We start from the raw sequence: 27,999 nt of genomic DNA on the forward strand, positions 1-27,999 counted from the left end.
GTTACTTGGGAGAAGAGATCGACACCCACCTCACTACAACCTCCTTTCAGGTAGTTGTAGAGAGCGATGAGGTCTCCCCTGAGCCTCCTTTTCTCCAGGCTAAACAGTCCCAGTTCCCTCAGCCGCTCCTCATAAGACTTGTTCTCCAGACCCCTCACCATTTTACGATGCACGAAGACAGAGCTGTGCAGTAAGCATTAAGCAGATATACACTGCTTCTTGACTAAGTATCTGAAAACGTTATTGTCCCTGTAGCGCATAATCAGAAAAAAAAAAACCATAGGTAAAATAATCCCTGGCTTAGGGGTTTGTATTAAGAAGATGGCCTGGTATTTAACAACCAACACAAGGCACAGTGTAAGTAATCTCAACAATCTTAACAGTACACACAGACTCTTCACAATCCTCATTTGAGAGGCAGCAATGAAGTTGTCACCATTCTTCAACAAAGCTGTATCTTCTTAATAGTCTCCAATGGCAAAGCCCAAACACTAAATCCGAGAAACATTCACAGTGACATTCACATGGATCAAAAGGCAGAATTTTGTGTAAGGCTGTTTATGCTAAAGCATTTAAGTTTTGATGTTTCCACACAGGAATTTCAAAAGAGCATATCTGTGGGTGTTTTTTGATGGATTATGTATCACAAAGAGCAGAGAGTTGTTAAGAAAAAGCTACAGGTGAGCTCAAGATTTGTGTTTTTAATTAACCAAAAATGACCTGAAACTTAAAGTTATTGAATTCAGTGTACTGTACGCTGGCACTACCCTCATAACCTTCCTCCTACAATAACAGATCTAATTACATGTCTTGCTATGAAATTTAGTTACTTTGAAATACCCTTTGAACACAAAATTAGCTTCATTGTTATCCTTATTGTATCATCGTTAAATTGCACCTGTGCAAGTGCCTAAGTGCTCTAATTGTAGGTTTATAAGATGAATGCCTCAGAAAGTAACTATCTGAACTACGTAAAGATGATTAGGGCAATTACTCTTGGGTAAAAATGTTTAACACAATGTCAAAACCATACAGCGTTTGCATATGTTAAGTATGCTGTTCCTGTTGTTGCCTACAACCATCTTCCATCCAAACAGTGAGGTTTCTCTCAGGGAAAACAGAAGTGTCTTCTAGCTTTTCTAGCTTCCCCCCCCTCCTTTTTTTCCCCCTCCCCTTCTTCTAATGCTGGTACTAGACTCCCACTACAAGTCAGAAGTCATTTGCAATTTGCAAAATAACTTGTAAACAGGAGTTGCAGGAAAATCCAAAAAACATGGCATCTTCTGCAATGGTGAATAAAAATCATAACAAAAATCCTGCTATTCCCAATAGAATATGCTTCAGTTTGAACTTTGACCTAAGCATGTATGAGCGAGAAACTTCTGTTCATCAAGGAAATCTCTGCAAAGCTCTTAATGCCCTAGGTAAGAGGCATATTTATGAGAAAATTGTGTTGTTTACATCTTTAGAAATATTTTAACTTTGTCTCCGATTTTCCTTTTCTTTTTTATGTTAATGGGAATGTATACTGATGGGTCTGTATGAACAAAATAATACTGTTCTACAACAATGTCACTATTGCAAGCAAACACCAGAAAGCTCATATACTTCTATTCAGTGGTCACACTGAGAATTTAGAACCTCACCCTGTTTTTTAGCAAAGAGTTTTTCCTGAATAGTAGCTTACTGTTCACACGTGTGAGGTTAAATACTTGAATGGGGTCACAAAGCAATATCCAAACTAGATAGTCCAAAAACACTGGGTCTGCAAAGGTAAAATTAATTTCTAGTTAAATCTTTTGAACACTAAAAGCTTCTATTTCAGAACAGCTTAATGGAGAGACATACTCCTCCATTTGCTCCCCAGATGTAACCCCCAATGATAAATAAGGATGGGGTGGGCTAACATCACACAGGCTATGTCTACGCCAGCGAGCTAAGCCGAGCAAGGGCACAGGCTCCCCATGCCTACAGCTGTTTGGTGGTTTTGCACGTGCTCCATCCAGCACAACGTGGCCACGCTGAGGCAAAATTCAGGCAGAACTGCACTGGCCAGACTTTGCTCCCAGCCGGACGTTTGGCTGTTGGATGTACACCATGTTCTACCGCCTGCCCTTTCCACTGGCTAGTATGGATGCTGCCGCAGGAGGGAGTGCAGGGAGACTACAGACAGCTGCAACCACCCTAATGGGGGGCAGCGGGAAGAAGCAGAAAGGCAGATGGCAGGAAACACCACGTCTCTAGGGAAAGGAGGGGAACTGCTGGATAAGGGAGCTCAAACATTTAGTCTTTGAGATTAAAGATCATTAACAGCCTCCCCCCCTTCCCCACCTCTGCGTATCAACGTTTTAATCTAGCTTTCAGAAGAAAAAAAAAATCTTACAGACTTTTATTCATGGTCATATGATCCATCGGGGTCTTTGAGTTTTAAAATGGAAAAATAGGTGTTATCCAATTTGAGAACACTACCACAGCAACCCTCTATTTTCATGTGAATACGAAATGGCTTTGGTTCTAGTCGGTTCAGACTTGGGATGGGAGGAGTTAATAAAGAAAAAACAAAGCTGTCTCATGTAGATGCACTGACCTACACTTTTTGTAACAAACCATAAACTAAACCTGCATATTTACTTTGCAATTTAAATTACTGCTTCATAAGTAAAACAGTGAGAACTTCTTAGCAGGACCACTTTATCCTTTGTGTATTCCCATAAGTAGGGCTTATCAAACTTCTAGACTTGGCATAAATTAATACGGAGATTTACAGGCTTAAGAGATTTTTTTTTTCCAGTTTTTACAGACTTGATAATAAGTGTACTTCACTTGTTAGTACATGACATTTTTATTTACATTTCTTTTACAACACAATTTTAAAAAATGGAAATACAAAATACTTCACTGGGCTGAGACTAAAAACTCAGAAGTATCAAAGGAGCTAAGTAACCCAAAAATTTAATCTGTGACCCCATATTTTCTAGAATTATACAAAATTGCCAGCACATTCCAACACTCAGTTCACGTATTATTACTTTTAAATGTTTAACAATTCCAATTAAATGTTATGTTGCTTGAGTGCTTCTCTTTGTAGCTCTACTAATTACTGTATACTTTTTAACAAGGGAATCACAAAAAACACACTCACAGCTTTTATCAAACAGTAAGAACTCTCAGACCTACCTTAATTTGAATCACACGGGGAAAAAACAAGCTGCTTATTACCAATCTATCTTTCTTAATAAACCAAGTGCTTTCATATACTTGTAATTAGCCAATTGCTATCACACACAGAATTATAGTGACTAAACCCAGACATCTGAAAATGCTAAACTAGGAAAGTTCCCTCCCAGTGCTTGGACTAGCCTATGCCATTACGCAATAATTCTCATTTCAGATATTATATAAAAAGGCACTCAGAATCTGTTCAGAGCAACAACATGAATGTATTTAAAGTTTTACCATGCTAGTTTACATGAAGTCAATCATCAGGAAGCACTCAAGAATTTATTCCAGAGCATGTTTTGCATCACAAAACATACTGCTAAATATGAATTTTAGTTTTGCTCAAATCATAAGATTATGTTAAACAAATGGTTTAGCCATGTAAAATTCTCTGTCAGGTTTCTTCTGAAGTTGAGTAAAGTTGAATGGCATTTCAATATGGTTACCATCAAAAAGAACAGATCTATTGTTAGAAATACACAACCTATTCAAATAGATGGTTATTCACAGGCATTTGTAGCTACGCTATAAAATCACAGTTCCTTTTAAGACAGTCAGCCCAGTTTAAATGGTGGTTTTGCTTTTGTTTTGGTGGAGGGTTCTTAACATGTGGCAGGATAGTTTAAATCCAAGATTTATTTACAGCTTGTAAATTTAACAAAAAAAATCCGCTTCGGACAGAAAAGTTAGAAGGAGCAAGAGCAGCACTTTATTGTGTTGGAAGCCCAGCAACAGTGTTTGAGAGTTTGCTCCCCTATTTCTGTGTTATGAGTAACATCCCTCACTAAGCAAAGATTTTGCTCCAGCCCATCTGACTTCGGCACAAAAAGGACACAAAATCTGTCAAGTAAGAGAAAGTGTTTCTCTGTTGTTCTCCGTCACAGAGTTTGACGAATTCTAGATGCACTCATTTTCAGAGAGAAAAAAAATGTCCCCGTCTTTTACTGCTACCCTGCCCTTCAAAAGGGCTAATCATTTCTGCAGTCACTATCAGCCACACAGCCATATACTCTACAAGGTAGGTAACAACACTGACTACTAAATGAAGACTGATGAAATTCTTAGGGTAACATTTCCATGAGGAATTTCACTAATCAAATTAGGCATTGCACACATAGATGATTTATTTTTAATCACTCTTATCCATTTGCATTCAAAACTCCCATTTTTTGCACAGCCTTAGAGAAGTGAAGCCACTTGTAGTTACTGGGATACACTAGAAGAATAGTGACATAAAACATGTTAAGTCACAACTTCTCAAATGTTCTGCAGGGTTGTCAGGACCCACTATTCACGTTCTTGCTCTCTTTTTAAAAAAAACAAAATAAAACAAACCCCCAAAAAACCAGAAGTAGTGTGGCTTTCAGCACATTCTGCCCAAGAAAGCCAGCAGGCTCTTCAAGTATTTGTCAATCTCAGTTTCTTCTGTTTATCTTGTGTATGTATGTGCTAAGAAAAATACTGGAACATGAATAACGGCAAAAATATCTAGAATCAGACTGATTTTTCACAGGTATGTAGTTTAAAAAAAACCCAAACAAACCCCTTAACTATAGCCAAAGTTGTGCATTTCTTAACATAAGGAGCTTAGCTGACACAAGCCAGAATTCCTCATCTTTGTCCAAGGCCACAGCTCATCCCTAAGGAAACCCCCCTGCAAGAACACACACAGACATCCTCAGAAGGAAAATGCGCAAGGAACTGCTGAGATACACAAATATCTCCTCGCTAGCCAGATGTTTTGTGCCTTCTTTCATCTCTTGCTAATTCTAAAGTCATTCACCAGGTAGAATTTGCCAATGCAATCCCCGTTCAGTCTAATATAGATGTCGAGGGATCAGACCGCATGTCCTTCACAAGGCTGCAAGTGTACACCCGTAATCTTCTCCTCCCTCATGATGTTTCATTGACCTAACTTTTAAGGCTTGAAGTACTTTCATTCATAGCGCACACTATACTTGATATATTTGCATACCAGTGTCCATTTCCTCTATTCAAAAATGTATATTTTACTTCTATAATAAAAAAGGAGAAACTGTCTATTGAGAAAAAATTACATTTCACTGTTTTGGTCATTGGTCAGAAAAGATCCCACTATTCACGCTTGCTCTCTTTTTAAAAAAAACAAAATAAAACAAACCCCCAAAAAACCAGAAGTAGTGTGGCTTTCAGCACATTCTGCCCAAGAAAGCCAGCAGGCTCTTCAAGTATTTGTCAATCTCAGTTTCTTCTGTTTATCTTGTGTATGTATGTGCTAAGAAAAATACTGGAACATGAATAACGGCAAAAATATCTAGAATCAGACTGATTTTTCACAGGTATGTAGTTTAAAAAAAACCCAAACAAAAAACCAGAAGTAGTGTGGCTTTCAGCACATTCTGCCCAAGAAAGCCAGCAGGCTCTTCAAGTATTTGTCAATCTCAGTTTCTTCTGTTTATCTTGTGTATGTATGTGCTAAGAAAAATACTGGAACATGAATAACGGCAAAAATATCTAGAATCAGACTGATTTTTCACAGGTATGTAGTTTAAAAAAAACCCAAACAAACCCCTTAACTATAGCCAAAGTTGTGCATTTCTTAACATAAGGAGCTTAGCTGACACAAGCCAGAATTCCTCATCTTTGTCCAAGGCCACAGCTCATCCCTAAGGAAACCCCCCTGCAAGAACACACACAGACATCCTCAGAAGGAAAATGCGCAAGGAACTGCTGAGATACACAAATATCTCCTCGCTAGCCAGATGTTTTGTGCCTTCTTTCATCTCTTGCTAATTCTAAAGTCATTCACCAGGTAGAATTTGCCAATGCAATCCCCGTTCAGTCTAATATAGATGTCGAGGGATCAGACCGCATGTCCTTCACAAGGCTGCAAGTGTACACCCGTAATCTTCTCCTCCCTCATGATGTTTCATTGACCTAACTTTTAAGGCTTGAAGTACTTTCATTCATAGCGCACACTATACTTGATATATTTGCATACCAGTGTCCATTTCCTCTATTCAAAAATGTATATTTTACTTCTATAATAAAAAAGGAGAAACTGTCTATTGAGAAAAAATTACATTTCACTGTTTTGGTCATTGGTCAGAAAAGATCCCTTCACATTCAGTATCTTTCACCACACTAACGTTTTATATGGTACCAGAGAATTCAAAATGCATTTGTAACCTAAGCACACACCATTTTTAGAAAGCTGTAAAACTTAACCTTTGTAGGATATGAATAGCGCTTCACAATAGCTTTTAAAATGGCTATTAAAACTTCACACTTCAGATAAAAAACAGTCTAACGCTTCAGATCCTGACATCGACTTTATACAACAATTTCTTCCTGCTAATCAACTGTGGGGAAAAAACTCACCTATATTCTAAAGATTACATCTTTGGACTTTCAAAAAGTAATCTAAGCAACTCCTGAATTTGAAGTCTGCCAAAAAAAAACAAACCAACCCAGCAGTAAGAAAATAACTTTATCTAATTCCTGCCTTCTCTGCTCACTAATAGAGATGGATGTCAATTAATTAAGACTTTAGTGGTGTTTTTAATTTTATGAAAAGCTTTTTCTGCAACTTTCAGATGGCAGAGAAGGAAATACCCTCCCATTCCTTCATCGGTTCGTAACAGCATCCAAAAATTAGTCTTTGCCTACCCACTGAGAAGAGATTAGAAAAAATTAAGTGAACAAGGATTTCTTCTGATACAGCTGTGGGCTAGATTTCCAAAAGATTTTCCAAAAGTTTTTTTTTTTTTTTATGAAGCACAGCCTAGACAATTAACTGACACTGAACCAATAGATCAGAAAATCACAGCAATCTGTTAATCTAATACTGGCTACAATAAACTGTTCATTTTTTAGGTCAGACCACGTCTCCATATGGGAACATACAGGGTCCTTGGGCTCTCCTAGGGGCAAAAAAGCCTCCACATCGTATTGTCAGTGTAGTAAGCAAGGGATCATGCTTTTCTCTTCATACAGGAAAGCAATAAAAAAAACGCAAAAACAATCAAGGTACAGGGTTCATGCCTCCAAGGATCTTGCCTTCCAGCAGGAATCTCTTTTCTCATGTCAGATTCATGCAAGCGCGCTGCACACCACAGCCATAATCTACAATTTAGAAACAAGAACAGTATGGGTGTTGGCACACACAGAAGGTTTGAAAGAGAGGAGCTATGGCCGGGCAGTAACTGTTCCATGCTTTGGTAATTCTTCACGCAGAAGCCAATTCTAGAGGTAAACACCCCTCCAACCAAATTTGCTGGTTTTGCTGAATGAAAGAAAAAAACCCACCCAAACCCCACCACTACCCACCAATTTTTTACAGGCCCATTTCAAAGAATATCAACCACAAAATAGGTAAAGCATGCACTTTTATTTCTCCCTCAACTCTTGGGGATGTTTCAGATGCTCAGGTTCAGTTTCTTCGTCTGGCTGGAGCAACGCTAGCACATCACGGTAGCAAGCCCAGCTGCAAGACTGGAAAGCCACAGGAAGCCATGATCCTCTCAGTCTCTCTCGTTGATGTGCTGTTTCTGTAAGAAAATTACTTCTTCTGGGGGTTGAGATGCTTTCCTAGGAGTTGATGCATGCAGGCTCCACTTCCGCAGCAAACACTTACGAATATACATGGCGTAGCTGTTCAGATCCCCATCCCTACCCTGCAGGTCAGGTACTGGCCAAGGGGACTCAGACTCACCTCTCCAGTTCCTCAGAAAATTAAATCGTGGCTCCCGTGCCAAACAGCAATTGCCCTTACTGCCAAGCTGAGTATCTTTAGCTGCTTTGTGAAGTTATTTAGTTTGGTTTTGCTCACATTATTTAAATGTTTCATTTCTAACACATCAGTTTATATTTTCATGAAAAATTCTAACTTTGAGTTTCTTGGTTAGACAGCTGAAGTCCGAAGTCTTCATCTGCACAGATACATTCCTTTTAGCAGACAGATCTCTAACCCGATTGCGTTACGTAGGCTTTCTGCCAGCTTTATTTGATCACTTTATCCGTCCTTTCCTTCCATGTCCCTCCCACACAAGGTGGGAGTGGGAAAAAGGCAGCAAGACATGCTATTTATTCTTGTAACAGTCTCTTCCCACACAACCATAACAACTCAATTTATAATCTCAGTATTTGAATAAGACTTCTCAAAAAATTTTTGCAATCATGTTAAACATGAAAGAGATGTCCAGTTTCAGCCCTTCAGCTTATTAAGCTCTATTTGAACACAATTTTGGAAGCTGGGCACATTAACATTACACTTATTTTACAGCTAGATGCGATTTCAGTATAAACCCCGTCTTTCCATCTTCTCTTGAAGATTTACTTCAGCATAAGGAAAAAGCCAGAACTTAATTTATCAGCTAGTCCCAAAAACTGAAAAGTCACGTTATATAGCTCGTTATAGTTCAATGTCTGAATGTAAAATATAGAGATTTAAGGATTTTTTTTTTTCTTGATAGCCTATTCTCCTGACTTTTTTCTTAAACTGTTAGTGGGAAAAACAAAACCATCCCCCACACTGTATAGTTTTTACTCATGAAGAGTGGTATTTACCACTTCCCAGGAAAGTCAGTGCAGCAATTTTAAAAATATTTCTACACTTCTTCCAGGGTTATCTTTATTATTTAAAAAAGAAAAACACACCAAGCCAACACAATACCAAACTGAATAAATAAGTTAAAATAAACTAGTTTAGCAATTCAAGACTGCACATTCTCTGCTTTATAAGAAAAATACTACATGCATAGGCTGTCACTGCCTGCTACTGCAGGAAACCAGCTTTCATAACCAAGGAGGCTGAGATTTCAGCAGGACCAGCCATTATTGGTTGCCTTATATTTTATCATCCCACCAGCAATTTCCTTGTGCTGGGGAGAAATGAATACAAAAGCAAGACATTCTACTTATCTTCTGTATTGCTTTGTCTTATGAAAAAACAAGAGTTTTGATTGCTAACTCCAAAGTCAAACATCAAACTCCAAAGCAGTAAGCTTTACTGTTTGGGGTTTGTGTTTGGTGGTGGCTTTTTTTTTCTTTTTAAAGAAATTCAGAAGAAGAAATTACTTCTTCTGCAATTTATTATGTCACTAAACAGCCAAGGTCAGCTAATGTTTAGTAGAAGTAATATACAATAACAAACATTTTGCAATAGACTATAGACAGGCAAACCTAAAGCTAGCATGAGTCTCATTACAATGCCATTTTTGAAAGTTACGTCCAGCTGTGTGTCACTCCAAAGAATTACACATGTTCCCTATTTAAATCAATTAGCAGACAGGACTTTTTTTCCTCCCCTCCTTTTTCATGTTATCACTGCATTTACACTAACTGTGTGGGTAGTGGCAAGAAATGATGCATGTTAAGAAAAGGAAAGCCATTAGTCCTAATTTCATAATTACAAGGGAGTAGACCCTGGCTGTTTGGAATCAGCTCTTCATGTTGGTTCACAAGTGCACAAAATGAGCAACCTTTCTTCCCTCTAAGTGAGAAATAGCAGGGCACTGCTTTACTGGCATTCAGAAAAATGACTGCTGATTTTCAGTAATGCCGAGGACAAAATAATTGGTGAATATACAGAGTATCAGGGGAAATACATTCAGGATCATTCTGCTCACAAGATGCTGGCTGGGAATCAATATTCTTCCACAGTCTTCTAGTGTTGTTACTTTCTCAAATATTCTCCCTCCTTAAAAGATAAGCAGCTATTACAGATACTTGTATCCTGACGTTTGTGAAAAAAAGGAGTAGGCAGACTCTCAGGAAACTGGGCATCCTTCAGTCCAGCCCCCTTGCGGTGAAATCATGCAGCCACCCTATCTCACATCAGTACTTCACTGCTCTGCTCCCTCAAGGTCTAGTTACTCAGCAGCAAGAGGAACAATTTATTTATTTTTTTAAAAATGTGTGGGTGGGGAAAGCTGGATGTGTACAAAAAAAAAAGCATGTCTTCTCACAGAAGTGTTACTGAGACACTAGAAAGATCAATTTTGGTTTCTTCACTCAAGTCAGAAGTTTGCAATAAATCAGAGTCTCTAGACTGCTTAGATCCCTTCTGTCCTATAAAAATGCTGTATGTATGACTGAAATCAGCAGATCTGACATTGATAAGAGAATATAGGAAACCACATCATACTGACTTTTCGTGTGGAATTTTTCACCATACTCAGTATCTTCCTTTCTCATTTACCTCCCATCTCTCTCACTACATTACTTTTTCTACTGCGTTTATGCTCCATAAAACATTCATGCATTAATTTTATCCCTTAATGTAACTGATATTTTAAAATATAAAAAATTAGTTTTAATGATATAGTCAGAGCAATGACATTATTTCCTACTTCTGAAATGCTGTAAAAAGTGATCACGTTTACCTTCAAGATTCCTTTATGTTCTTTGGCTGAAAAAACTTCCCCAAACTTTGTACCTCCAACTATGTGAATTCTCCTATTTCCAATGAACAGAAGGGGGTGGGGGAGGTCATCTTGGACATTGTAATATCAAGGACAGTGAGCTGAATTGTGTCCAAAGGTGTCAGGTATTGATTCTGAGATTTAAGACATCCTAGATCTCAGGATGTCTTTGGATAGGAAGAAAGACACCCTTTCCTCCTACCTGAAAGCCAGCTGTACATTTATAGGTTCCTTTCTATCAGCTGTAGTAAGCATATATTCTTGCACGCATGCAAACTAACAGAAAAAATTTACTGATGACAAACAGAAGGGAAAGAATATACCCAGTAACATCTGAACTAGGTTCAGGTCTGCATAGCTGTGAGAAAAATCACATATAAGCAGATATGACTAAGTCTTTAGAACAAAAGTCCAGCACCTTCATGTGCCTTAACAAATACCCACCAAGTTTCCTACCCACATCCATCTTGCTATATTCATGATATTTTCACAGATCAGCCATTTTTCTCTTCTAATAAAATGTTTTGTTCCCAAAACTCACAATATTTGTACTTACGCTATAGAGTGTTTGATACTAGAAGAACGAGCTAACCTTCTAAAGTTAAGCATGCTTCAGGAGTTAAGACATGAAGAAAACGCTGTATCAACTACCACAGCTTCAGTCAAGAAAACGGCACTATACAGCTCATAACCAAGTCAACAGCTCTACTACTCTTGTCATTATATTCATTCTGAAAGCAAGTTTTGACAAGGATGAATACTAAGTTAACCACACAGGAAATAAAGCCTAATCACAAATGGGAGGTTATCAATGGACTTCTCGAAATACTTGTCTTGACACCAAAATGCTTTATTTCAATTCTCACCAATGCTCCTTGCAGTGTGCTAATGAGACCCCGCAGGCTGAGCAGAGTGGAGAGACCTTGCGATCAGAAAAAAAAGGAGAACACCACATGGAAGAGCTGGGATTGCCTTAGGAGTGGAGTAATAGAAACAGGACAAAAAAGTTACAGAAATGCAAGGTCTCCAGGGCATCTCACTTGGAAGCGCTGTACAAGCAGACAAACTTAGGCATGACAGATAATGACACAGCAACGATGGGCTGACAGCTCACTGGAAACAGAAGTAGGAACCTGGGGACATAAAGTATTAATGTCACTGTACAATGACCATGGTGAAGCCTCATCTCAACAGCACATTTCTGTTCATGTATTTTCAAGAAGCCCTGATTTAACTTGAGTAAGTAACAAAGATTGTTTACTTGCAGGAAGGGAGAGTCTATCATATGAGAGAAGACTAAGAGAGACGACTTTGTTCTCTAAACCTGCGGGGGACAGACCTGGTTAAGCTACAGTTCAAATACTGCCATAAAACTTTAATGTATTATCACTGCATTCTGACAAGCCAAAGTTTTCTAGCCTTTTGAAGGGAAGAAGCAATGGCAGAAAACGTCATCATTTTTAAAAGGAGTCGGTCAATTAATGAATGGAATTTATATTATTGTCTGCGAGCATGTGGACATGGGCTTAGTGATCCTAGATGCCCCTTCCAGTTTTAAGTGTGCACCTCTTTCTTGCTAACATCACTATAAATCTTCCCAAAGGAAATTCCAATGTAAGTATAAACCACTTGCTTCACCCGAACACACCATGCCCTCTGGCCTGAAATTAGCAGTGAACACTTGGACTGGAAATGTAAGACTCCTCTGAGCCTACTTCCATTTTCCAGTCTGCTGAATTTTTAAACAAATTCCCCTATAAGGAACTGCTTGCTGTCTAGCCCTGTATACGTTTAATATAGATCTGCCAAAAATTTGTTTCTGTCTCTCCTTGCTCTCCCATGTCTTCACTGTTTTCTTGCTTAAAATATCTATCTGTCCCCTCTGAATTTATTGGGCCTATAACAACATACTCTAGACTAGTACTTCAAGCGGAAGCTTTAGAGGTTGCCAGGAGCATGTTACACACCTGGTACCCTAGCACTTCTCCCTGCAGCACTGAGGATACATCACCTGCCTGAGGAGGTGCGGATTCACCTTTGGTCATGCTTTGCACTCTGCCTTCTCCTCCCCCTTTCCTGTTCTTCATTCTTTATCTCGAAATATGTTTCTGAAAGAAAAGTTTTCTGAAGTGATGTTTTAGAAGTGACATGCTGTTGCTTTTTTAGCATTTAATAAGCCAGTTTAACAGCAAGTATTTGTTTGCCTGCATCTTCCACCTGCAATTTGTTAGTGATGATGCTGGTGCTGCCAAGCTGTAAAGTTTCTCCCAAAAAAGCGGTATTAAACTAACTTCCAAATTACATACTTAATTTTATATATCTTCTCCCACGTTCTAAAAATATACAGAAATATTTCTTTTGCTCATTTGGAGTAAATTTAATCTAATTTTATTCTGTGGATTAGGGCTTGTCAGTACATCATCTCTGCTTAACTCACACATCATATATACCAGATATTACTGTTTTTTCAAGACCACTAACAAGTAAAATACCAAAACTGTTACTCTCCACATTAATGCAAAGAAAAAAACACAACACTTCTGAAACAAAGTCCTGATTCAAGTCTGGAAATTCTAGATTGAGATTGGTAGAGAAAAAAAAACAAGCAAACCCCAACGGCACTTTTTAAATATAAACCTAAATTTTGAACAAGAAACCTAGAACTTGGCCTTATACAGATAAATAGCGTGTCTCTGGAGGCTGCAGTAAGGAAGAATGTACCTGCATACCATTTTCTAATTGAGTATCCAATTCAAAGTTTCTACTTGTGCATTCAAATGCAAATTAAACTAGCTAAAGCACAAATGCCCAGCCTGAGACACAAATTCAATTATAACAAGGCAGTTGCTGAATTCTTAATATGGATGCTTTTCTATACTTACGTATTTACATTTTAATCTAGACACAAAAACAACCCTGACGAGGCATATGCAAATTAGACTTCATGGTCCTTGATGTATATGATAAATTAAAAAAAGCAACAAAAAGAGCAGACAAATAGGAGCTCTAGGATTTTTTTTTTTTTTTAACAAATGCTTTAAGAACATTTTTAAGCGACAGGCATTACCATTTTTGTCACTTTTTGTGAAGAGTTTTCCTCTCAGTGAAAGAATTGCAATCCCAGATGTCAGCACAGAGCTATGATCTCGGACTGGTATTCCTGATATGACCACAGGTAGCTGAAATGATAAAAGAGGTCCTCAATCTGAACTACTGCAGCTTTTACTCTACTTCCAAATTACTTCATCCTCTTAGCTTCTGTAACACTTTTCAAATTTCAACTAATCAAGAGCTGATGTTCTTCATATGATCACTCCTGCAGACACCCAAGTCAAAGGACTTTGGGAGGCTTGTTCCCTGCACAGAACCAAGCAGCCTCTGCAGCAGTTTAACGCACCGAGCCAACCCAGCAGTTAAACACCACGCTCAAGGGCACCAAACACATAGAAGTGCAATCCGCACCTCCATTTCTAGCAGATGCCCACAGCTCAACAGCGAGTAGATCCTTCCCACAGGTTACATGGCTGGTCCACAAAAAGCCAGGCCTCTCCAGTGGAATACTTCTCTCCCTACTTAAACCAGCATTTCACAGGCGTGTGCATCGGCACTACTGATCTGACCCGTTGGTAGCCCACTTCAGTAACAGGCAGCAGAGCTCTCACAACACAGTATTGTGTGCTTTGACAGTAACAAGCCCAGTTAACACAGTAGCTTAAATAATCCATTATTGCCCTCTCTCATAGAAATCTGTGAATCTTGTTCGATGTGGTGTGCTCACAGGTCAATACGTTTTGCCAGGTCCCCAAAGAGATGCTCTCGTCTTGTGTTGGAAGCATACAGATGTGTCAGGTGCCCTTTCTGACACAAAATAAATCAAAAGCAAAATACATACATGTCTTCCCTTCGCATGCACATACTCATCTCACTCCCGCTTACAGTGTTATCCGAAGGCTGAATTTAACGGACTTCGAATACAGTGGTCTCAGCTGACCTGTAGCCACAGAAGCCTAATGTTACAGTTTGGCAGATTTTCAAAGATCACGGGTTAAACCTAGAACAGACAAGCAAGGAAGAAATTCCATACAGCATTTGAATGGATGGCATTTAACCATCCAACATGAGCCTAAATTTAGCTTTACATCATCTAAAATCTATCAATAGACCCAGGTAAAGATTAAAGAGCTAAATGCAGCCTTCCATTTAGCCAAACACCATCACAAGCCAAACTCAACCCCATTCTCAACACAAGCTTTTAGCAAATTATACTTTGATGGAAGAGAGTTTTACATGGTCCAGATTTCCCATTGAACAGTTAGATGCACTTTGTCCTATAAATTTTCATTTATATAAGTAGCAGTTTCATGAACGTACTTTATTTTGAGATACTTTCTCCTGCTCTCCATACTTTATGTATTTGCACCAACCCTGTCCTTTTATCCTTTCGTATGACAGTTTGCATTTTTTCCATAGCTCCATGATCTGCTCACACCTTTTTGGCATTAAAAAACAGCAGAAAGACTTGAGATGCTATGATATATGTAATTCGAAGTGGAGGAGAGAAAGTGATTAACTTAAGTTTGTTGCATTGTAACTTTTGCTTGGGTGCTTTCTGGAGAATTAAAGTGTGCATTAAGCTAAGCATAACACTTTTGAAAGCGTGCAATTATTCATAAAGATCTCTTGTGCTTCGCTTTATTTTTTTTCCTAACAATATTTAGTGCAACTTGCAAACATCAATGAAGAACACAGCACCTATGAATATCTAACACACCCACTTAAGGTACTATATTGTCACTTACAAACTAGCCTAGTAAAACTTCTGAAGGGCAAACTAAAACAAATGCTTACAAGAACACAACAGCAAGAGCAAAATATAGCAATCAATCTTACACCAACATACCAAGCTTTCATAGTCACCAAGACATTTTCTTGAATGTATTACAGCAGGCTATTCAGCTCTAAGCACTAAAAAGCCTAAAGGAGAACTTTCATGTCAGACTGGAAGAGACAGAAACAATTTTACTAATTTATAATTTAAAGTCATTTTGCATGTAAAATATACCAGTACAGAACTTCACTAGTTTAGTGTTTTGTTTTAATAGAGAAGTTACACATGCAACACACAAAGCAGATATCGGGCCACAGTGATCTCGGTGGCCGCGTTGCCACCTGGTAACGGGACAGAATTAGTTGGCTGCATTGGAAATTACCAGAGAATTCCTTGTTTATTTAGCATGTTTAATAATAATAGAAATAATTAATAATAAATACAAAGAACCCCCACTATTTGCAATGGTGAAACTTAACTGACATGTCTGCATGAACTATTCCACTGTGAGGACTCACACTGCTCTACAAAAACAAAATACTTTAAGATCAGCGAAAGAAATTAAGACAAAAGATAAGCTCTTACTGGGACTTTAAAAAAAACAAAGCAAGCAAGCAAAACCTCAGCAGGCAAGGTGATTTTATTTCAGTTGACAGAAACTACACATCACTTAACTTCCACTAAGGACACCACTGCCTACAATAAACAAGCCCTGCAATTTGACATCAAAGTAGTTTTGAAAGAACGGTACATTACGTGAGGAAACCACTATTTTTCTTCACTAAAGTTTTACAATGACTACCAAAGGGACACGAGAGACTTTAGTCTTAGTCAAATAAAAATCTGTAAAAAAAAAAAAAAAAATCCTGTTTTACTGATGGAGGCAACTTAATTACTGATGTAGGCAACTTAATTGGAAGAGCTGCTAAAGTGACCTTCCAAGTGATGAGGTATAATTAGGATGCCCCACTTTCGCAGCATGTAAATTAATTAAAGCAAGAGAAGGTACTGGACAGCTTCCTTAGTGCTTAAAACACCCAAAGGTGTTTTTGAAACCAGCTGTGAAGGGACACATAGTCCTTTTCGGAAAAACTTCTCTTAAGAGAACAATTCAAGAGCACACAATTAGCTGGAAACTGTGCATCCCGAGAGCAGCACGATGTGCCTCTTCATTACCTTGCCTGATGAGGCGAGGCTGTAAGAGAGCTATACTGAAACAGGGGAGTAAGACAGCAAGATTGTCAGGGACTGGGAGGGGAGAAAGGGAAGGGAGGAGAGGAAAAGGAAAAAACAGTCAGGCATCAGTTTCCTTGAACTGTGGAAAAGAGCAAAAAGTCTGAAGCACAGGTATGCTTTTAAGGACAAGAGTCTTCAAAGCGGCAGGTCCAACTTTGGCAACAAGTCACTCGGTAGGAGGAAAAAAGGCTCATGATGTCGAGAGGCAGACCATGCCAGTGCAGAAACCACTGCTGTGCAGTGGTATATTCTGCTTCATCAAGCTCCAATTCAAAACATCATCTAACTTGTAGATATTGTATTTTCAATATAAAAATGCAGATAGCAACAATAAACTATAAGTAGTATCAGGCATGCAGGAAATAAGTCACACACTATGAAAATACAGTGATCAGGAGTCCACTCATAACCACTGTTTTTCACCTCCTTAAAATGTTTATACTGTACAGTAACAGACACAGGATAGTTTCATTAATATGGCAAGAACACATCCGCTTCCTCGAAGGCTATGTAGGTACCAGATGAAGAGTACAATAAAAGAGGACAGTTTCTTTGTACACATGTCTTGCTATTAGCATACAAAAAAACCAGCTCAAACATATTCTTATCCCACATAAAACTACCTATTGGACAACAGCAGGTAACAGCGAAATTAGTCAACTTTTGTAATAGCCCTGCCTCCCTCCCCAGGCATTTAGGTACATCACTCTTAGAAGGGAAAAACCTCTAAATGAAACTAAATTTATTCTCCTCCAGTCATTTTCTTATAATAGATCCCTATTACACATCTACAGGTAGCTGACACTACTCCTATACAGATAAATCAAAAAGAAATCATCCACAACTGGCTTTTGATTTGATCAAAAGTAGGTTTTGACTCTGTAATACCTTTTAAGTAAAAATAGAAGTGCAACATCTAAAACTCTGAAGATAAAGCAACTTCTTCACTATTTACCCAGAAATGAGAAATTATTTAAGGAGTTATTCCCAAGAGGCCTATCCCAAACGTGGCACTTGCAAAGATCTTTGAGAAGCTCCACTGATGGCTGAAACAGAATTTAAGCTTGATTAATTATAATTAAGTATGATCACGGAAATAATCTTCCAGCTCTCTTTGAGCTGATAGAGGAGAACTGCCCAAGCATTTTGCCACTGTGCCTTACTACTCTTGACTGATCACCATCAACTAAGAAATCCAAAGAGCTACAGGAGAAGGAACATGGTTATTCTAGAAAGAAGCCATCCGTAACTGCAGGCAAAGGCCAAGTTAACAAGCCCCTACTCTCATTCACAGAGATGCTCTCCAGCCAAGGAACAACGGACTGCTCCATTGCTTGAGAGAGGCAGACTAAGACCCCTTCACAGACTCTCACGTCAAGACGAAAGGACAACTGACAGATGAGATTTTCAGTCAATCATGATAGGCTATGCAACACCACAGACCTGGCTGTTTTGTCCAAGAAGAACTATGAAACTGCTGAGAGCAGCTCCCATCTGCAACACCATCCTACCACTCTGCCAGCTGTAGCCTGGCTGTCATCCCATCAGCCAGCCACTTTCTTTTGACCACGGAGTGAACAACAGTCCTTCATAACTGCTGTTTGTGGCTCAAAATGTTCAAGCTATTGTACTTTTTGGCCTAATTCTGACACATGAGAATAGAAATAATCCCTGAAGGAGGAAGTATGGCTACACCTGGGGGAAAGCTGCAGCAGGAGGGGAAAAGCACGGTTCTTCCCCCACACCCTCCAATGTCTAAAGTCAACAACAGAAGAGCACGTCGCAAGTGCTCTGGACTGCATGCAGTCCAGACCAGAGACTGTGAGCACAGCTGTAGCAAATCCTCCCCACTGGAGACAGCTTTATCCTAAGTTCGAAATGGTATTAGGTATAACACCAGCAAAACCCTTTCACAACTGCATCCACACCAAACGCTTTTCCTGGTAGAACTCTTGAGCTTAAGCATGTAGGTTTTTCCATCTGTCACTCTGACTTTGCTATGCCATGAAAACATTCAAGAACAATTTAGGTAAATGGATCAGAAAATTCAACAATAACACAGAGATTAGAGGATAAATTTCTATGGTATAACTTACTACTATTTTACCTCCCCGTTCCAACTTGTCTTTCTACAATGACATCAAAACTACTTCACCATGACTCAAAAAGTGACCTTACACTGAATGAAAATTTAAAGATTAAAATAATATCTGCATTTCCGTTACGCTTACTTAAAACACATTGGGGCTTTTAAGTGTAAAATAGCTTTCCTTCCCCTACCAAGATTTTTTTTCTTCCAGTTGCATCTTCTTTCTTTATATCTATTCCAAATTTATTGTAATGGCAATGATCTGGAAATTATTTTGAGTCAAACTGTCAACATTAGACCATAACTACATTTTTCTTGCCAACCAGTTAGTTTCTTTGTTTTCAATATTCCGAGAAAGGTAGGTATACCTGTGTCTATTTCATAAACCTATGGAGAAATTAAAGAGTATGAGAACAAAACGCAGAAAAAAAAAATTAATGCCTGTTAGAACATTAACGTCAAAAGAAATAGAAAGCTTGGAAAAATATATGTCACCAACCAGAGTGCTTTTTATTGAATCATCCTTTTAAGATGCATGACTGCCTTCCTAAGCAGTTTAGTTGGCCATTCAGTTGTTTGTAAAGCATCTTTCATCACTGCTTCCCATACAAGTTACTCTACATCCCAAAGGAAGGACAAGAAAAGAAGGCATCTGCGCAAGTACATGTTAACCTGTAGGCATCAGGTTATGAAATTCTCTAGTAGAGCTTGCTTTCCTTGCATTTGAAGTTATGCAGCTTTTGAGGAATAAAGCAAAACAAAGAATCTGCACACAGTAACATTAGAGTTTAAAACACATTCAGTCAGCATGCCTAAACCCGCATTGAAGGTTTAAAAAAAAAAAATCTATGTTTCCTTAGTGAGACAAAAAAAATGGAGATGGCAGAGTGTTTGGATCATCATCTCTGTCGTATTGCTCTCTTCTACTCTGTATTCTGAAAAAAAATGAATTGCCATCAAAATGCTTTATGTCATTGATTTTTAAATTAAAAAAATACTTTCATAACTGATCATCAGGAGAAATTTATAATGAAAAATGGGCTTTAATAATATTCACTACACACAGAATCACAAGGGTTTATTGGTAATAAAAGCCTTAATTACAGACTCAATTATTGATAGACATAAATGAAGTACAGTTATATCATTTTTATAAGCTGTGCAAAATATAAACTAGAAAGCAAAGAAACCATTCCTGGGGTTTATTGCCTAATGCCGGTAAGAGTTGGTTTGGGGTTTTTTTTTGTTTTTTTTTTTTTGTTGTGGTGTTTTTTTTTTTTAAATGAAAAGGAGTTCTACAACAGCCCTCATGGCCTCTGCTTTTCCTTTCCTTCAGCTTTTCCATCTCCATCCAATTTGCCCTTTCATCCAGTAAGAGAGTCCTTCACAGGCTCCTTAATTTCTTTCATTCTGTCATTTTAGAAGACAGGAACGACTTCCATTGAGTTTTCTACCTGGCCAGAAGCGAGCCAGTCAGTTACTGCTCCCCCAGCCCACCTTGTAGCAGCACTGCTTCAGGTGCAGCAGCAGCATTTGCTAGTGGGACAACCCCACATGGCCAGGACAAGGAGAAGGTGGTGGTGGTGCTGAACTGCAGTAAAATCCAAAAGCCTCCTCTCATCTCTACAGAGTTGACTCTGATGTCCTCCTCCTGTCCCCACAGGACTTTGAGAAAGAGTCTTGTAAGTCTCCGACCACTTCTGTATAGCTCAGGCACCTCTGAGCTGATGTTCTACAAGGCAGCAACAAAACTAGAAGGAAAATCACCTCATTGACAATGGCAGCTGTGCAGCACCTCCATAAATCAAGTCCTAGCACAGCCTTACACTCATGCAGCTACCACCTTACCACACCGGAGTGCTGTGCTCATTCAAGGATCCCTGCACAGCCCCAGGCAGCACTTAGCACCCCAGAAAACTACTGCCAGAAGAAACTTACCCTACCCTGTAATCCCCTGCTCACCAAAGAGCAGGGTTTGTTAAACCATCTATGTGATCTGGATTCCCTGCTGTAATTTGTGCAGAACATTGGGGTAACTTGAGAAGACTTGCACGATCTTGGAGAACAGAGAAAAACAGCCCCACTGAATCTAAATATAGATATTGAAACCTGAATGAGAACCGAGCCAGTCAGGCTAGCAGAGGTTGCTATTCTTAGCATTGCTTCCAGTTAAATAAAGATTTCTGGGTAAATAAAGATATCAAGTGTAACTAGAAAATGCTTTCATTTTCACTGCTGCTGCAATGTGCAGCTGGCAGTTGAGTTTCCCAGTGAGGACCTGGGAAGCAAAAAACAACAAGAAAATTCTACAAGCTTAGAATGACTGATCATTGCCAGAGATTCAAATAAATGTTATCCATCACTTTTAAAAACAGAGGAGCAGTCAGGCCACTTTAAGTCAGTTCAAAAAAAAAAAAAAAAAAAAAAAAAAAAAAAAAAAAAAAAAAAAAAAAAAAAAAAAAAAAAAAAAAAAAAAAAAAAAAAAAAAAAAAAAAAAAAAAAAAAAAAAAAAAAAAAAAAAAAAAAAAAAAAAAAAAAAAAAAAAAAAAAAAAAAAAAAAAAAAAAAAAAAAAAAAAAAAAAAAAAAAAAAAAAAAAAAAAAAAAAAAAAAAAAAAAAAAAAACAACAAAAAAAAATCATACTGGACAGAAAATGCAGTTAACAAGAGCCTGACTAGTGCCAATGAAATGCCCTTTGAAATACAGGAGGCCAAAATACACTGTGATTCAGAAACTAACTGGTCTATAAAAGCTAGCCTTGAACAAGAAATAATAAATAGTTGTGGTAAATAACTATAAAATTAATATAGAGCAAGATTTTTTTCTTAATTAAAAGAAAACTAAAAATGAGCAAAACCTCAACAGACACAGTAAGCAGTTTCAGTAATTTACAGGGCTCATGGAGAAATAAATAAGAATTAACATAAAAAAGAGGTACAAGACCACCAATTTCACCAAAAATTAATTTTACCCTAAGCAAAATAACTGAAAAAGACAAATCAAATATCCTACTGGTAAATAATGCCTGCCCTTGTGGGCAGGCATTGAAAAACACAAGATCTTTTTTTTTAAAAATACTTCAGTGAAAGAAGCTATGCAGAGGTGTGCAACTGACAGGATATGCTGCCACCCAGCAGAAAAGCAACAGAAACAAAACCTGCAGAAGCCTCCAGAAATACAATCAGAGAAGAGAGTCAATAAGCAAACAACGGTGCTAGAACATTTGAACAAAAATAAAGGAGTGTTTGATAAGAAGGTACTTCATGGATAGGAACATGAAAGCTTGTGTATGAACAGCGAACGCTGGCTTGAATGGGCCAGTGGGACTGGAAGATTGGCAATTTTCTGGCACAATGCATTCATAGCCTGTCACCAGCAACAAATAACATCTGCACTCAAAGAATTTTGGATCCTTGTTGAGAAAGTCAGAGAAAAATAGAAATAACAAAAAAAAGAAAAAAGCTATCCTTCGTTACCATCCCCCTTATTTGTAAACTCTGACCGATGATGTGGATAAACTAGCCACACAGGGATGCAAACCTCCTTTAAACTCACAAAGCTGAAAGTAAAGTAATCTATGCTTACAAGTGGAAAAAAAAGTGTTTGACTAATGAGAAAGTATATGCCATCATCTTTGTCGTGGGATGAATGCAAATTGTGCTTAGAAATTGAAGGGCTTGATCCTCATCTTTCACATGCCAGCTTAAAAGACTTCAGGGAAGAGAAACGTTTCTCCCTCATCTCCCTAAAACGCAGTCTGTAGAAATACACTGAGATAATGTGTAGGCATTTACTGAAAATTATTACAGCTTCTAACCTTTGCTAACAAGTTCCAGGGCTAGGTAATTGATTATAAAAATGAAACTGCATTTACCATTTGCTAACTTCTGATAAGCAGCAGCTATATAATTGATTCTCACTTTCAGTATGCATCCAATTGCACTGATATGAAAGCCTGTACGTGAAACATTGGTATTTTATCTAACAGTTCATCTGTTTCACTGCCTACTTTCCCTCTATGAATGAAGACTGAACTAAAATCGTGACAAAAAAAAATTATATTAACTACTTCAGTGTATTTGGTGTTATTACTGGGTAAATGACCCAAGACAAAGTGAGATGCAAGGTTATCACAAGTTACTACTTTTTGGGAGGGCATCTAGGAGTCAGGAGCAATCATTAGTCATTGTCCCACAAGTCTCCCAAGCAGATCTGTGTCACAGAAATCTGGCAAACCTCGTAATTCTGTGTTTCTCCTGGCACCACCACTGGAGAGAGCACCCAGAGCTCCAGTAGGACCAAAAGGGAATGGGTATGCTACTTCCACAGCTCTGAAGATACAGATAGATGTCCACCTCCCCACCACCTTTCAATGACTTTCTCTCAGAAGACAGAAAAAAAATGCTCCAGCCTTTATTTCTTCCACTTATTCTCTTAAAAGTTTTCTGCTTTCCCTTCTCATTTCTTCTTGTTTAAACATCTGGTCTCATTTTTCTCCATGTGCTTACGGAAAAATAAAGGCCACAACTCCTTTAACATATTTCCTCTATTAAACATCAGCAACAGTGAGACTCCACCCATTCTCTGTTTTCTCCTTCAACACCTGCAAAAGGACTATAATCTCTGAGGCATAGCTTGGTAGACAAATTCTGATTAATTAGCTGTATCAGAATAGCCTGCTAATATAAACACAGCTCGCATCAGCATATGTATTCCTGCCAGCATAACAAACAATTCTCCCTCCTCCTTCCTCTCCCTTGCTTTGCTTTTGACAGTGCAGTCTGCTCACGTAAGTGCATCCATGCTAGCGCCTGGGCTAGTATAGAAGCATCAGGGAAACACACATTATACTGTTGAGCAATGTGATCCTCTAATAAAATACTCCCTTTAAAGTCTGTAAGATAATTAGCCCTGATTATTCCACCTAATACTTTATCTGATGTGTTTCCTCTCTAGATCTTCACAAAAACCCCAAAGCTTGTGTTTAATGACCCGCAGGGAGAAAAGAGCATCCTTCTCTCCTTTACATAGTCTCCTGCTGGCCTAGAGCACAAGGCTTTCCACATGGTCACTCACACAAATAGGTCAAGGCAAAGGACTTTGAATCCTCATCACGTTCACTTCTGATGGACTCTGACTTCCTTCACAATTTACAGCTGATCACTTTTCTCCATGCCTTAATTATTTGTAGACTGGGAAATTCTGCAATCAAACAACTCCAAGGTGTTGTTTGAGATGACAGATGAGCCTGTGATTAAAAGATTCATGTTTTCATGCTATTATAGGGATGGTTAGAGCAAGGCAAAAAAATACTTGTTTAACCCCATTCAGATCTTCACTCCAGTTCTTTCTTTAGCCTAAGCACAAGTTCAAGTAGAAAGCACTATGCCTAAAAATCAATCTTCCACTTACGTGCCCGTCCGCTGCAAAGAGAACGGGGTACACAGTGGTGTTTAATAACTCCCACTTTCTCCCAGTAAACTTTCTATAGGTCTTGTTTCCCATCATAATTATGCACTGTGAGCGAAGATTTTACAGGTTTCTACTTACGTCAAGACTTTTTTTTTTTTTTTAATAATTTAAGTCTCTTGTAGCTAGTCGTGGTGATCTTTCCTTCACTTACATTTTACAGTCTTGCAGTCTGATGAAAATGGATTTCCAGGAGTTGGAACAACCTAAATGGTCATTATTCACAATAATCTAACAAAATATGCTTCACTGAAAATTAATACTGAAAAAGATACAAGCTCAAATTAAAACTATTCTGGGAGTTTATTTTAAGTAGCAATAAAACACTACAATATCTTGTTGAAAAGTGGGACACAAACAACACATGAATGGGACCGTAACTTAATTAGTCTACACTGCAAAATAAACAAGTAATCATCATAGGATTTGATAGCCATGCATTTAGACATATCCTAATCTCAAAACTAATAAGAGGGCATAACTATAAAAATAGATCTCTTATGTTAAGTCTCATAAAAGTCTCAAAACTGCAAATCTGCTCTAAAGGATTTCCTCACATTTTAATTAACAATCATAAAAATATTGTGATGAGATAATCTCAGTTTATATTGAATCATTTTCTCCATTTAAAATTATACTCAAGAAAGCTTAGTAAGCTGCATATTCCCTGCTGACAGGCACAAAAAAAAAAATCCTCTCTCATATATTATATTTTATATATGGAAAAACCATGTGTGTGCAATTTAAAAACGGAGGCTTAAAAAGTCAGCCAAAGTGGTGAACTTGCATCATACTCGGGAAGACTGAACTAGATCAACTCCCTGCCTAAACCTTTTCTCTGCAAGCTGTGCTAGCCAGACATCCTCTGCAACGAGCAGAAAGATGCTACGACTACAGCCTCTACGTCATCACCTAGGGCTTACCGTGTCCTCCCGGGTCCCCTCTGTAGGGACCCTGCTACCTCTAGCCTAAAAATTAGGTCCTTAAGAATATATTTAAATACTTGAATAATTTAAAAGCTGGGTGTTCAAACACATGCTGGATCATGGCCCAAAACTATTGCGTTAGCTTAATTGCTGTGACTTAGCACAGTTGCCCTTGTAGATTTACAGTGTCTGTCAACTACCACAGTCTGATGCTCCCCACCTCAGTCACAGATGCAGCATGAAAAGGCTCAGACTAGAAAAATGGTTGACAGTTGCAACTTCAGCAGCAGTGGCTCATACGGCTATATTTATTACAGTGTTCATATTAAACAACTAATGTTACATTTCTTCGGAATTGGTAAAAATGCATTGTAAGAATATGGGCTGCTTCATTCCAGAGATGAGAGTTTCTTCACCATCTTGAATGACCACAGTGTAAGGTGCACAGTACTCCAGAGAACATCTGATGGCTCAACAGGACAGAGCCGGACGTTTAAGCCACCCAGTGATGATGCTCAGCATACGACACCCTTTCCCTGACACATTACCTTATACACCAAGCCTCTTGTGAGGACTAGAAGAAAACATTTAGGGTTTTTTTCCCCCCCCAAAAAAGACTGTTAGCATGAACAGATTTTCAGGTTATCTGTACTGGCCCAAGAACAGAGAGGGGAGTTTGTCCAGAAAGGGTACGTTAGTCCAGGCGGTCACCCTACGAACACAGGCCATGTAAGCCCAGGGTAGGAGCACTGAGTTTTGAGAAATTCCTGTGGGGAAGCAGATGTCTTCCTGAGGCAGGAAATAACACTGAATTGTACGGCTGACAAGAGGGGAACATAAAGAGCCGAGTACAGTGGCGTGGCAGCACACAGTCTTGACCAAGGGGGACGGCCTGCTAATTACATCAGGTGAAAGGAAAGGGGGGAGGCAGAGTAACTGCCAAACCCAGGAGAGCACGTGGCGATACAGACAGGGAAAAGCAGGCACTGCGTATCTTGAGACTGGGTTTTCCTCTGCTCTCTGGTGTCTTTTCTACCTGCGTCTGCTCCTCTCCCTCAAAATACTCTTATCAAGGGTTCTCCTTAACACTGCTGTTTTCCAGAAAGCTTTCTATTCTCCCTCCACAACTTGTTTCACTTGCAAGCAAAAATCCAGCTGCCCTTTCTGTGCAGATGACTTACCTCCTCCATCCAGATTTCTGCCTCCACAAGCCTGCCGGCTACACAAGAGAAAGACGCAGCACACGCTGGCTCTGCAGAGCTGTGACCGGGGCCCTTGGCTTCCTTCCTCCTGCTGCCGCCTGCCTGCTCTCTAACCCCCCCCAGGCTCTCTACTGCAAACACCACTTTCCACTACCTCTTCAGCAGCAGTGGATGTGACAAGCCAGACCCAAAAGCTGGGTTCCCCTCAGGTTCAGCTGACTGTTCTCTGGAAACTCACACCCACGAGATGTGCAAGTCTCACAGGAGCTGTGCCAGCTACAGCTTCTCCTGGCCATCAAAATGGCTACCCGTCCTGTCCAGGCAGCATCCTTCTAACAGGCCTTCCCAAATTACATTTCATCCTTCCTAGTCTCTGTCGCAAAGACCCCTTTCCATGATTTTGCCATATTATTTCTTTTCACAGGCTTTAGGGATATACCTAGTTTAACATGCTGGAAGTAAGCTATTTGTGTTTTATTTGTGTATGCCACTCCCTGCAGAGATGCTGATCTGTGTCTTTGGCCTGATCATCAGTTACTGACAGCAAACTTCTCTTTCAGCTCATTCATATGTGCTCTAGTCAAAAACATTTGCTTACAGAGCAGTGGGAGAAAACTGAACTTTTAAGTATAAAAACAATCCATCTTCCTTTTCACATTAATACACCCTGTCAAAGATTCAAAGTGCTTCTCTTGCAATTCTAAATACTGTAGCTTTCCTTAATTGTTCTTACCTCTAAAGCCTTCGCCCTCCAAAACCTACAGATCATAGAGACATATACTAGTCAATGACACAGTGAAGTTGAGGAAACAATACGCTAGCAAAAAATATTTTCTATTTCTCAGCCTGAAATGTTCCCAAATATCTTTTGATGTTCAAGTGCAGTTTATAACTCAAAAATGCCTCTATTATGTTATTTTGTTTTCCTTAAACCAAAGATCTTACACTTTTTTTTCCTTAAACATCAGATGCTAAAAGAATAAAAATCAGCGAGTAAGTATTTCAGCATTCCATTTTTGTATCTTTTTCCCTTTCCTATGATCTTGGAAAGACAAGTTCAGACTCCCCTCCAAATAAAATGGCAGAAAAGCAGCGGCTTTTTCAGTGTGAATCTGCATGCCAACTCACCTCACAAAATTTTAAACCTCCACTTGCGTGTGTCATCAGTAGAAGAGATCACACCTGGTGATACACACAATGCAGGACCTAGAAGGCATAATTAAAGCCCACAGGAGGGCTCAGTCCCAGGGCTAAATCACACAGCCACTGATGCTCCTCAGCTGCAGCAGTAGCTGCTGGCTGACACTGCCAGGCTGCCTTGAGAGTCACTAAACATTCACCCTAGTCCTTTCCTGCAACAGAGGGAAGAAATACCATTTCAGAGGAATCACTGCTCCCACTCCAAGTCCTGGCAGGAGTTGGACCTCCCTGAGCTTTCTGACCTGGACATGTGCTGCGCCCCACCTTCCGAGCCTTGCAAGGAAAAGTTTGGCTACCCCTGACACAGGGAGAGCTCTTTAACATACAATTCATCTGGTACATCTGCAAATATAATTTGCACAAGGTTAAGCACTGTGGATTCACAAACAGCATGTTGGCAATAGCAACTACCAAGGATGTGCATCCAT

This window comes from Aptenodytes forsteri, unplaced genomic scaffold, assembly GCF_000699145.1.
Source record: "Aptenodytes forsteri isolate BGI_AS27 unplaced genomic scaffold, ASM69914v1 Scaffold251, whole genome shotgun sequence".
Lineage (NCBI taxonomy): Eukaryota > Metazoa > Chordata > Aves > Sphenisciformes > Spheniscidae > Aptenodytes > Aptenodytes forsteri.